Below are 13,522 nucleotides of genomic sequence, written 5' to 3'. Positions count from 1 at the left end.
CCGCTTTTGGAAGTATTTAAAATCTACGACAACTCAGGCAGAACCGGAATGACCTCAGGGCAAAGCTCGATGCGCGGAAGTATCCAGTCGATGATCGAGTCCGAGTGTTGCTCCATCTGGAGATGCGGTCAAATGTATCCAATCTGATGTAGCACTTGCACAAACGAAGTCACTGAAGGATTGTCCGCACATGAGGCCATTCTAGTTCTCTGGTGCCGAGGATTTTCGAATACTTACCAAACATGCGGCAACGGCACAGGAATCGATGTTAAAAATGTAACATTATGATGAGAGCAGTTTCATGGCGACAGCGAGGGCGACAACTCTGATGATCAAAGCTTTTTTTCTCTTTTTGACAGCTGGAAGCGCGCGCGGATTAATGTTTACATTTTACTTTAACGAAAGCTCAGTAAAAACGATACCAATGCTGAAAAAGTCAGTACTGCTTTTTACTGACATTTGACTGAACTCAGTAAATCTTCAACTTTGCTGAACACTCGGCACAAACTGTAACCGTGTTCAGTAAAATGTCAAAAAAATATTACTGAACGTCAGTTACGTTGTACAAAAATGCTGAAAACTCAGTAACTTTTGTATTTTACGGTTCAAAACCCGTAAAATAAATTACCGAACAGAGAAATCGAAATTGAGTGTGTATACCTTCGGCAAACTTTCAGATTTAATAGATCTTGAATGGTATATTTTGAAGTAAACATCAAATTTTGTCGAAATTTGCAACTTTTTGAAAAAAACTAGTAAAAATCATAGTAGTTTTAACTATTTTGAAAAAAAAAACATTTTAAATATCCTGAAAAATTGTACAGTTGGTATCATCAGACGTAGGCTACTTTGATTAACACGTGTGAAGTGTTAAAATTGATAAATTTGCGATAAACATCCAAAATGGTAATGAAAACGTGATTTTTACGTAAATTTTACTATTTTTATTATAACTTTTTTATTTGAAGTCACACAACTTTGGTGCCTTCGAAGACTTTACTTATTTTTGCACGCTCTACAACTTTGCAGAAGACGGAAAACCTCTAGGACGTAAGACAAAAAAGTTAGTATCGCAGCGCCACCTATGCGGCTAAATTACCAACTAATTTTCTTCACCACATAAAAGTACAGGTAAAATAAATACAAGTCTCCGAAGACACCAACTCAAAAAAATGTACTCCCAAAACGCTAGAGGTTTTTACTTGCTAGATCCCGCTCGTGGCCCAGTGTGCAATGGACGCAAGACGTTGAATTTTCGCAAGCTTTGATTGCGTGGTAGCCTCTTTTGTTTTTGGCCACCAGACAGACGAAGCATACGTTACTTTTGGGCGGATTACGGCAGTATAAATCCACATTATCATTTTTGCTCCAAGCCCCACTTCCTGCCAATAGTTTTGGAGCATGACCAGAACGCACTTGTTGCCTTTTACCGATCACGGACTCAATTTGAGCATTCCACGGACTCAGTTTAGCATCCAGTATCCAAGTATTTGACTCGATCACTAGGATGAATTTGTATCCCTCCAAGCCGAAAAGCTTTTAGGTTGATCTTCCTTCTCCTAGTGAAAGGGACAATTACGATTTTTGACGGGTTGATGCTAAGGCCCTCCTTAATACACCATGAATGTGTATAGTTTAGAGCCCTTTGGATTCTCTCCGAAACAGTTTCGTCATATTTTCCTCTCACTTTTATGACTATATCGTCTGCAAAGCCCACAACTTCGAAACCTTTTTCCTTCAAGCGTCTTAGAAGATCGTCTACAACCAAGGACCACATTAGTGGTGGTGAGAGGACTCCTCCTTGAGGGCAACCTTTCGTTGCCGTTTCGTGATACTACACAGCAAATAATTTTGTAATATCCAGGCGCGTAAATTCTGGTGATTTATCCATTTTTTAATGTAATTTCACCCGATTACATCGTTTTCCAACAATTATCACACTTACCATGTACACCCTGGTTGCCAACGGAAAGCGTCGACAAACCCGTTTCAGCAGATATCTAGAAGCAGTATCATATTTTATCATACACATTCTAACTCGGTGAAATGGCCGAGAGGTAAGAGATATGCCTCCCAATCAACGGATCAGTGTACGAATCCATGCCAATATTTTACCTATAAATGAGTCATCTATCGATTCGGCTCTATAGCGATTGCTAGACCCACTTTCAAGCTGCGGCGGCTAATTTGCTGCGTGGAAGGAATGTAATCTCTACATCACTTTTACGACGCGACTGATATGTAGCGAAAATGATGTGATATCACAAGAAATTTTTTGCTGTGTACTGGGTCAGCTTTGAGCGTCTCAGCTGATATGCGATCGACCCCTGGGGCTCTGTTCGATTTCATGCTACGGATGGCTGTTTCTATCTCCTGCACTGATGGAGCTTCGGTATAGACATGGGCAATGCGTCGAATCCTTCGCGGATCATGCTGAGGTGTTGATGGCGTGGCCGACACTTGAAAAAGGTTTCCAAAGTGCTCGAACCAGCATTTCAACTGTTCAGCCGGGTCGGTTAGTAACTGTCCAGACGTGTCTTTCTTTCACAGGCATCGTAGCATTCATCTTAGTCCCACTAAGGCGACGTGAAACATCTTGGAGGAGACGGATATCGCCGGTGTTTGCGGCTTTCTCGCCTTCGTCGGCTAAGGAGTCCGCCCACGCTCTTTGGTCCTGTCTACATGAGCGTTTTACTTCCTTCTCGAGAGTCGAATAGTGCTGACGAGCTACGGCTTTGGCTGCTCGTGTTTTCTCTCGCTCTATCGCGGCTTTGGCATTCCTTCGTTCCTCTATTTTCCTCCAGGTATCAGGTGCTAAGCTCGATTGAATGAAAAAACACAACATTTTCCCATAGTAATTCCCATACAAACTTTGAAGGGCTTGTGCACTCTCAATTTTTAACCAAATCAGCTCAAATTTTGAGAGAAGGCATAGTATCTGGTTACGAATCAAATAAGCGACGTGGAGCAAAAACGATATTTTTTAATCACACTATTACATGTCTAAACTTGTTTCATTTGCGTAATTCGCAATACGTCTCATTTCATGCAATTGCAATAGTAGCCACCCTACGTACAGAACTCCTTACTGGAACTTGATGCGCATACTGGGCGGTCCAGATCCCGGTTTATATCGCACTTCAGGATTGAGCGTATGAATCCACTGTACACAACCAACAACAACAGCTGTGCTGCAAAAATAAACGACACCAAGTCTCTTGTGGGCCTTTTTTCCGCGCCACAACAAACTAGCCCAGTAAAGTAAGATAAACCAAGCTCCAAGTTCAAGCTCAGAGCAAAATTGCTCCATTGACAGCGTGAGCAGAGCACGTTGGTAGCTATGTAAGTACCTGCCACTTGCGCACTGTATGGAAGAGTTCTGATCAGATCCATTGCAAATAATAACATGCTCTATTCTTCCTTCGCGCCACCTTGCGCGCGTTGCTGCTTGAAGCCGCGGTTTCAATCTTGCGGTAGCTCTTTTGCGCATTGACTTTCAGTGGGTGTGTACACGACGAATTGATCACATTGCCATTCAACGGACGAAGCGAGGGAAATCACTGCTCATCAGCGAACAGGAGAGGATGGTGGTATGAAGGCTCACATGTAAAACGTTTTGTACACGTAAGGATGTTGTTGGTTCTTGTTAGGGTGGTGACCATTCACGCTATGTCTGAACCAGCAGATTATAAAAATTGAATGTACATCGGGTTTCTTTCCATAAAACATCAGTATTCAAGCTATATTTTCATTTGCAGAAGGTTTTAAAATATTCTATCGGTGAAAATTTTTCCATACATTTTGTATGGGAGAGAAATTGACCGAAAATGAGGATTTCAAGCAAATTTGTATGAAAAACGGTCAAAAAGATGGAAAAATCAAAATTTCCCCGATAGAATATTTTGAAACCTTCTGCAAATGAAAATATAGCTTGAATACTGATGTTTTATGGAAAGAAACCCGATGTACATTCAATTTTTATAATCTGCTGGTTCAGACATAGCGTGCATTAACGACTGACTACCGTTGTTGGCATTTCCTATTCCAAATCCTACTCACTTCTTTTTCGTGATACATGCGATAATCCTCTTACTTGAACTACTTTTCTGCACAGCAGGAACACCAAACCGGGTTTATTGGGTTGAAATGGATTGGTTCCATTTGGACACTCCAGATGACGCAATCGGTAGCAGATATTATGAAACTAACCTTCATCCAGCCAACGTACATTTTCCACCTTCGGAAAAGCACAAAAATGGACATAACTTTTTTGTTTTTCAATGGATTTTGATGAAATTTTCACAACTTCCCGAAAAACTCTTCTAGTTTATGATGCCGGGAACATGGGTGCCTGGACCACATGGTTCCGGAGTTATTCCGGATTGTCTTGGGGTACCAAAATTGGCCACATACTTTGCGCAACGTATATCTCAAGATCCCGATGAGGTAGAAGTATAGTGTCTTCGGCGAATTTGTTCAGCAGGTTAAGAACTAACTGGCAACGGTGACTTTGGTTCGTGATTCGGCCGCTAGGCGGCGGCAGCGTCAAAAATGCTCAAATCCCCATATCTCAGAAACCTGATAAGATAGAATGATGCTGTCTTCGGCAAAATTCTTCAGCAAGCTCAGAACTATCTGATAGTAAAGTTTTTGGTTTGGGATTTATCCGCTAGGTGGCGCATTGTGTCTGAAAAATTCAAACTCGTATATCTCGATACCCTAATGAGGTACAAGCATGCCGTTTTCAGCAAAGTTGTTCAGCAGGCTAAGAACTATCTGGCAATGGCGGCTTTGGTTCGAGAATCGTCCGCTAGGTGGCACCAGGGTCAACAATCTTCAAACTTCTATATATCAGAATCCTGATAAGGTAGAATGATGCCGTCTCCAACAAAGTTCATCAGCAAGCTAGAAGCTGTCTGATAGTTGAGTCTTTTATTCGTGATTTATTCGCTAGGTGGCACCTTGTGTATAATATTTAAACACGTGTATCTTGTTACTGTAATAAGCTAAAAGCATGGCGTTTTCTATAAAATTGTTCAGCAGGTTGAGATCTATCCGGCAATGGCGACGCTAGGTGACACCAGCAATCAAAACATTCAAACAATTTTATCTCAAAAAACGGAAAACGTGCAGCAAATTGTTCCGAAAGTTAAGAGGAAGTAAGACGTATCTGGTTGTTCAGCAAGCCATTTGGCAGAATAGTAAACGGTCGAGTACGGTGGTACAAGAGGCGATACTTTAACACCGTCTTTGACCCCCTGCAGACAAGTTTTGTCGCACTACAATATTGCTTCTTTTGCTCCGTTTTTTTTCTTCCGGGAATGTCTCCGGGAATTTCTACAGGAACTCTTCTGGGATTTTTTCCAGGAATTTCTCGGGAATTCCACTGGGAGTTTATCCAAGAATTCCGCTGGGAATTCCTCAAGAACTTCTTCCAGTAGTTTCTTCAGGAAATCTTCCAGAAATTCTTCTAGGAGACATCCTCCAGAAGTTCTTCTGGGAAATCCTCTAGGAAATCCTCCAGGAATTCCTCCGGGGATTCCTCCGGAAATTTCCCCAGGATTTCATCTAGGACTCCTATCAGGAACTCCTTCAGGAGTTCCTTCGGCAATTTCTGCAGGAATTCTTCTGGGATTTTTTCCAGGAATTCTCCGGACTTTTTTCCAAGATTTCCTCCGGAAATTTCACTGAGAATTTTTCCAGGTATTCGTCCATGAGTGCCTCCGGGAATTTTTCCAGGAATTCCTCCGGGATGTTCTATAGGATTTCTTCCAAGATTTTCTCTAGAAATTTCTTCGGGAGTTTTTCCAGGAGTTTCTCCAGGAATATATCCGGGAGTGTTCTAAGGAAAACTGTCGTTTTTTTGTTCAAGAAAAACCTCTAGGAATTTCTCCAGGAATCTCTTCAGGAAGTCTTCCGTGATTTTTTTTTTTTCACAAAACCCCTCGAGAATTTTTCCCGGAATTCCTCTAGGACTTCCTTTACGAATACCTCCGGGAATTTATCTTGTAATTCCTCCGGTAATTGCTCCGGGAATTCCTCCGAGAATGTCTCCGGGAGTTTCTCCAGGAAATCCTCCAGGAATGGTTTTGGGAACTTTTTCTTGAAATCTTCCAGAAAATCCTCCGGGAATTCTTTCAGGAATTCCTCCGGAGACTCTTATGAAATTCCACCGGGAATTTTTGAAGGAAATCTTCAGGATTTTCTCAGGAAATCCTCTGAGAATTTCACCAAGTATTCCTCTGAGAATCCCTCTAGGATTTCCTCCATGAATTCCTCAGGAAATTTCTCTACGTATTCATCCGGCAATTTCTTCAGCAATTCATCTGGAAAATTCTTCAGGCAATCCTCCTTCCTGGGGGATTCCCCGAAGGAAATTTCTGGAAGAATCTCAGGAGGAATCCCCTGAGGGAATTCCTGGAGGAATCCCCGGGATAATTCCTGGAGAAATACCCGAAAGAAGTCCTGGAAATAATCTGGAGAAATTGCTGAAGGAATCAGTGGAGGAATTGCTGATGGGAGTCTGAGAAGAATTCCCGGAGAAATTTCCTTGAAGGAGTCGTAAAGAAATTCCTAGTGGAATTCCAGGAAAAAAATTGAAAGGATTTCCTGAAGAAACCCCTAGTGGAATTTCTGTAGAAATTCCAGGGAGAATTTCCAGAGACATTCCCGAAGGAATTCCCGGAGAAATTCCCGGCAAAATTGCTGGAGAAAACAAAGGAGGAAGTCCTAGAGAAATTTCCAGAGGAATTCCTGGAGAAATTCTCAGAGGAAATGCTGGAGAAAGTCTCAGAGGATTTTCTGAAAAAAATATCACGAAAGACTTCCTGAAGGAAGACTTCCTAGAAAAAATCTGAGTGGATTTTTTTTAAACTGGAAGTTTTCCTGAAGAAATTTCCGGAGGAATTTCTGGGGGAATTCCCGGAGGAATTCCTGGAAGAATTTCTGGAGGATTTCTCGGACAATTTCTTGAAGAGATTTCCGAAGCAATTCCTGGCGGATTTTCTGAAGAAATTCCCGAAGGAATTCTCGAAGAAATTCCCGGAGACATTCCCGGAGATATTCCTGGAGGAACTCCTAGAAAAATTCTCGGAGAAATCCATCCTGGAGCAATTCTTGAAAGAATTCCTGAGGAAAATCACGGAGCAATTCAAGGAGTAATTCCCATGGAGGTATTCCTGGGAACATTCTCTGAGGAAATCCGGAGGAATTCCAGGAGAACTCCTGGAGAAATTCCCAGAAGAATTCCTAGGGATATTACCGAAGGAATTCCTGAAGGAATCTCTGCAGGAGTTTTTGATGTTGCTGAATTGTGTGTGTGAAAAGTGGATTTTTTTTTAAACTTGAAGTTTTCCTGAAGAAAATTCCGGAGGAATTTCTGGGGGAGTTCCCGGAGGAATTCCTGGAAGAATTTCTGGAGGATTTCCCGGACAATTTCTTGAAGAGATTTCCGAAGCAATTCCTGGCGGATTTTCTGAAGAAATTCCCGAAGGAATTCTCGAAGGAATTCCCGGAGACATTCCTGGAGGAACTCCTAGAAAAATTCTCGGAGAAATCCATCCTGGAGCAATTCTTGAAAGAATTCCTGAGGAAAATCACGGAGCAATTCATGGAGTAATTCCCAGAGGAACTCATGGAGGTATTGCTGGGAACATTCTCTGAGGAAATCCGGAGGAATTCCAGGAGAACTCCTGGAGAAATTCCCAGAAGAATTCCTAGGGATATTACCGAAGGAATTCCTGAAGGAATCTCCGCAGGAGTTTTTGATGTTGGTCCAAGAGGAAATCCAGGAAAAAATTCTGGAAGAATTCCCGGAGTCATTTCCAAAGGGATTCATAGAAAAATTCCCTGAGAAATTCCTGGAAAAATTCCCGGAAGAGTTCCAGTAGAAATTCCCGGAGACATTCCCGGAAGAAAAAACGGAGTAATATTGTGGTGTAACAAAATTTGTCTACAGGGGGTCAAAGACGGTGTAGCGAATAACCTAGCGCATAAATCACGAATCAAAAACTCAGACAGTTTTTAGCTTGCTGAAGAACTTTGTTGAAGACGGCATCATTCTATCTTATCAGGTTTCTGAGAAATAGATGTTTGAAGATTTTTTACCCTGGCGCCACCTAGCGGATGATTCTCAAACCAAAGACTTTACTATCAGATAGTTCTGAGTTTGCTGAAGAAATTTGCCGAAGACAGCATCATTCTATCTTATCAGGTTTCTGAGATATGAGAATTTGAACTGACACTGGCGCCGCCTAGTGGCCGAATCGCGAACCAAAGCCGCCAGATAGTTCTTTGCCTGCTGAACAACTTTGCTGAAAACGGCATGCTTGTACCTCATTAGGGTATCGAGATATACGTGTTTGAAATTTTCAGACACAATGCGCCACCTAGCGGATAAATCCCAAACCAAAGACTTTACTATTAGATAGTTCTGAGCTTGCTGAAGAATTTTGTCGAAGACAGCATCATTCTATCTTATCCGGTTTCTGAGATATGAGGATTTGAACATTTTTGACACTGGCGCCGCCTAGCGGCCGAATCGCGAACCAAAGTCGCCGTTGCCAGTTAGTTCTTAACCTGCTGAACAAATTCACCGAAGACACTATACTTCTACCTCATCGGGATCTTGAGATATACGTTGCGCAAAGTATGTGGCCAATTTTGGTACCCCAAGACAATCCGGAATAACTCCGGAACCATGTGGACCAGGCACCCATGTCCCCGGCATCATAAACTAGAAGAGTTTTTCGGGAAGTTGTGAAAATTTCATCAAAATCCATCGAAAAACAAAAAAGTTATGTCCATTTTTGTGCTTTTCCGAAGGTGGAAAATGTACGTTGGCTGGATGAAGGTTAATGTAACTCTTTTATTTCAACCCTTTTCAAGAGGGCTTTTTTTCTGTACACGTTTTTTTTTGCAACGAATTTGGGGATTTCCACTTGCTCATAGCATGAAATTTTCCCACTTAACCGCTTAACCACTTATCCCCAAGCACACTCAAAAAATAGCTCAATCAGATGTAAGGTAGCCGAGAAATCGTGGTGGGCGCAAAGTGAGTTGTACCGTGTAAATAAAATGAATTCCGATTGTATTTTAGACATTCCAGGCTATTCTTCTTCTTCTTTATGGATATACGTGCCCACTGTGGCTTGGTCTGCCTCGCTTCAACTCAGTGTTCTTTGAAGTACTTCCACAGTTATTAATTGAAGGGCTTTCTTTGCCTACCATTGCATGAATTCAAGACCAACAATTGAAAAGACCGCATCAACATGTTGTAAACAAAAATGTTTCTGTCGACTAAGGGCCTTCTGAGCTACACCCACACACCTCACCACCACTAGCAGAAACCGGAAACATCAAGCTTTCTATTAATGGTGGTGAGATATGCGTGGATGGATTTCAGAAGGCTCTAAGTCGACAGAAACAACGTGTTTGTTTACGCAATGTTGATGAGGCCTTTTTAATTGTTGGTCTTGAATTTGTACATTGTGTGGCAAGTACAATGATACACTATGCCCAGGGAGTCGAGAAAATTTTCCCGACTGGAACGGTAATCGAACCCGCCGTCTTCGGATTGGACCCATAGCCTTAACCACTAGGCTAACTGAAGACCCCTGAGATATTCTAGGTTAGCCATACTGTATTGAAGAGTTAGATCTGGCTTTTTCAGGTTCTTTTCTCCATATTCGTTAAGTAAGTTACGGTAAAGATGGGCGTGGCCGAGAATAATTACATTCATGCTTTTGGAATGCTTGTTCAAGATTGGACAAAGGGGAACTCCACAACCTTTTTTCCTAGGATCATTTTAGACAAGCTTGTGAGGTTTGTTACTAACCAATCTACGAATGATATTGCAGATTTCACCCCAAATTGGACTATCACACTACTTTTAGTGCGCCTAAAAAGTGTGATTTGTCTCGGATCATCTCGACGTTTTCGGTGCACTTATTCCTTCATTCACGAGGAATAAATGCACCATAGACTCCAACTCGATCCGACGTAGTCCTGCGTCACAATCGCATTTTGAAGGTGTGTGCACACTATATTGTGCCAGTCTAATTTGGAGTGCAGTCAGCAATACCGTAACTACGCTAACGTGTGTATCTGAGAAAGACAACGTCCTTTTTATGACACCTTGTCTAATAAGCATGTCTACTTTTTCAAAAAATTTCCCAGGTGTTAAAGTCAACCTCCTCACGGACAAAATCTCAGTGAATTGTGTTAAAATTTAGAGCAGCATCCTTGTTTTTGTTTTTCGAGTTTTATTGAAACTTCAAAAACTCAAAAATGCTGTTAATACATTATCATAGTTCAATAAGCAGGCAAACTTTCAAGTGGAAACGCAGAATCACGACGAAGAAGAAGATTGGTATGGTGGTCCTACTGGGCTCAAAGTAAGAACAGGTTGACTCAGTTTCGTTCAAGATTTCTCGTTTGCTGCCATATAGGCGTGCAAAAAATATCCATCAGAAAAAAGTAACCAACCTTGACAAATGGAATGATTAATTCAATATAGCCGACTGGATAAGGTGTGCGATTCCAGAAGGAGAAGAAAAAATACACATCCAGATTGTTGTGATGGGATGGGGTGAATGAACTTTGCCTTAATTTGAGAACTAATTTCGTGTTACTTTGTCTGCATTTCTGTTTTTATGGCCAGTTGCTTTGCTTAACAAAGTGAGTTGTGCTTGGAGCAATTCAAAATATTACGCTTTAATAGTCAATCACAATGGTGGACATAAATACGTCAAGCAAATCGAACAGTTTTCAAAGTAATTGGGTTTGTACATATATATTAAGGTAGAAGTTAGAAGTCAACCATAGGTTGATAAACTTTCGCCCCAGACTAAATGGATCTTTTAATACTCTGCAAGTGGCTTCAGGCATCTTGCGAAATAAAATGAATGCATACTAGAAGTACGAAACGAACAGCCACGAATAGGTTCCTGCTGGTCTACATCGTAAATTCAGGTTGCGTAGAAAACGTAGTTGCGCATGCATCCAACCCCCACCCTGCGTAATGTATTTTATTCTTTCGACAGATCTCCTAAAGATAGCGATCTACAGAACATCCAGGTTACTGCCGGTGTAGAATCTGCGACGAAGACGTTGAAAAGCATCAAGTAATAATATGGGTTTTGTTGAGGGTGCACTAAAGCGATGACATTATTCGCATATTTTGTTTTTATTTGCTCCAGCTCCTGATCGATCGTACCGATCGGTGGTTTGCAGCAGTGGCTCGAGGAGGTTCTAACACTTTACGTTATATACATTTATTTTCATAATATTGATGTAAAAATAGACATAATAGAGGGGGCGTTTCAACCTTAGTGGAATGTTCTACTTTTTTCAAATAAAAAAAACACATATATGCCATTCAGTGATTTCTTGATTTTTTTTTACGATTTTGCTCCATTGTTTGGGTATTTTGTCACAATATTATATGCTATATCCCCTCACCCTTGATGAGTTAACGAGCATTGTGACAAAAGAAGAAAATGGGATTTGTTCTGGGCTTATAACATTTTTCGTATGTGTGGATGCATCCAATTGGAACCCCACCGTTGGGACAAAATGATGACCCAAGAAGTTTATATTTTGGACCACTGTGCTTAAACTGCACCCCAAGGTGTACGTTGAATCGCTTTTGCTTGAGAAGTGAACCAAAACAAGGAATAGGGTAATTGTTCCCTTCGTTGTGGTAGTACCTAATGTTGCGGTAGTGGCAATTGAGCACTTTTTCGACTGAAATATTACCAAAGGCATTTTTAATAGATGTATTATGCTTAAATTATGAGATTGCACCATTTGTGTGCTTAAGATTTGCCCAAAAACCTATTTAAAAAAATATTTTTCTTAATTTTTTTGCTGCTGTGTTCCTATTGTTGCGGTAGTGTTCCTAATGTTGCGGTAAGTGTCTGTATCTGTGCTTGAGTTTCACACTATTCCCGTCGGTCCGCATTCTTAGCTGATTTAACCGTTGAAAACCGTTTTTAAAATATAACTCCGTACTGGAAGATACATCTCAAAGTACGCTTTACCGCTCGCAGTAACAAGTTTGCCGTTTTTCGTAAGGATTGAACGAAATAGTAATAATTAATTGCTATCAACTCGAACACAAGCCATTGTGATTTCGGTTTTTACTATGAATACGGAATGCAAGAAGTGCACCACAGACATCGATGTAATGACTGGTATTTACACCATTTGTGAAGGGAGATGTGCTAGAAAGTTTCACGCTTCATGTGTTGGTGTTAGTGCGGCTGACCTGTGTGCGCTGTCCCAAAACATGATTTGGATTTGTGACGAATGCATGGATGAGTTTTGCAAAGCCCGTGATGCTACTCCAAATCCGCCTCAAGTCCAATCAATGCCATCAATTGCAGTCGAGCTGGAAATGTTGAAAACCGCCGTGACGAAAATTAACGACGCGATTGCCAGAATCAGCGACATCATTGGTACATTGGCTCCTATGCAGCGACATTCTACTCCAGTTTCTACTATTGACACTCTTCACACGGATAATCCGCCTGTATCTTCTACGCCAAAATCGTCAAACAATACAAACGTTCAAACGTGCAATCAAAGCTGCGACGAATCATTTTCGCTTGTATTGTCGAACATTGATAGAAACGTAACTGAAAATGATATCGTTCGTTTGGTGTCTAATAGTCTGAGTGCTCCTGGACCCGAGTGCATTGATGTTACAAAGCTTGTACCGAGATGGAAACGATGTGAAAAATTAGATTATATATCTTTTAAAGTTGTTTTGAATATACGATGGAAACAGATAGCAATGAATAAGACGATTTGGCCGACTAATGTGAAATTTCGCGAATTTGTTAATAGATTCAATGATACCTGGAAACCGATTAACGCAGAATTCTACTAATATTGAAACTTAAAGTAATGTATGATTAATGTAATTATTTGTTTCTTTTTTCTTGTATATGATTCGTGCTTTGTTATACTATGATAAATTGTATTTATGTGTCTAGTTGTTGATTATGTATGTACTTGTTATTTACCTGGAATTGATTCGTTGTATGATGATTGTAATGTTGTGAATTAGCTTAAGTAATTCAATAAGACCAAAAATGGTCAGTTGGAGTATCAATAATAAACAACAACAATCCCATATGATTTCAATGGGATACCGCAACAATAGAAACCAAAATTAAATTTTACCTCCATAATATGAACATTGTGCCTAATGTTGTGGTAAGCGATTTATTATCGAAAACAAAAAGAAACGATAGTTTTTATATTTTTCCAAGCAAATTTGGATAGAAAATTACCAACTAACGTTTTGCAACTTTTCATTAGATGGTACGATCATTGTTTTTAAAATGAATTTACCTTAATACCACAACGATGGGCACACTTACCCTATTCACAAGCAACCATCAGCTCCCGCATTCGCGTCTGTCGTCCATTTGTATAGCTCAGTAGTTAGCGGGTTCGTCGCTTACGCTGCATTGAAATCTTGCGTGTTCGTACAGAAGCCAACCGACCAAATAAT

General features: G+C 40.8%; 1 long non-coding RNA gene across 1 annotated transcript in view; it reads right to left on the bottom strand.

Annotated features, from left to right (window-relative positions):
• LOC134287899 (uncharacterized) overlaps positions 1-13,522 on the bottom strand; it is a 327,459-nt gene that overhangs the window by 229,052 nt on the left and 84,885 nt on the right. The gene's annotated exons all lie outside the window — the stretch shown is intronic.

The sequence above is a fragment of the Aedes albopictus genome, chromosome 2 (assembly GCF_035046485.1).
Source record: "Aedes albopictus strain Foshan chromosome 2, AalbF5, whole genome shotgun sequence".
NCBI lineage: Eukaryota > Metazoa > Arthropoda > Insecta > Diptera > Culicidae > Aedes > Aedes albopictus.
The sequence above is the reverse complement of the archived record's forward strand: the minus strand, read 5'-3'. Positions and strand labels throughout refer to the sequence as shown.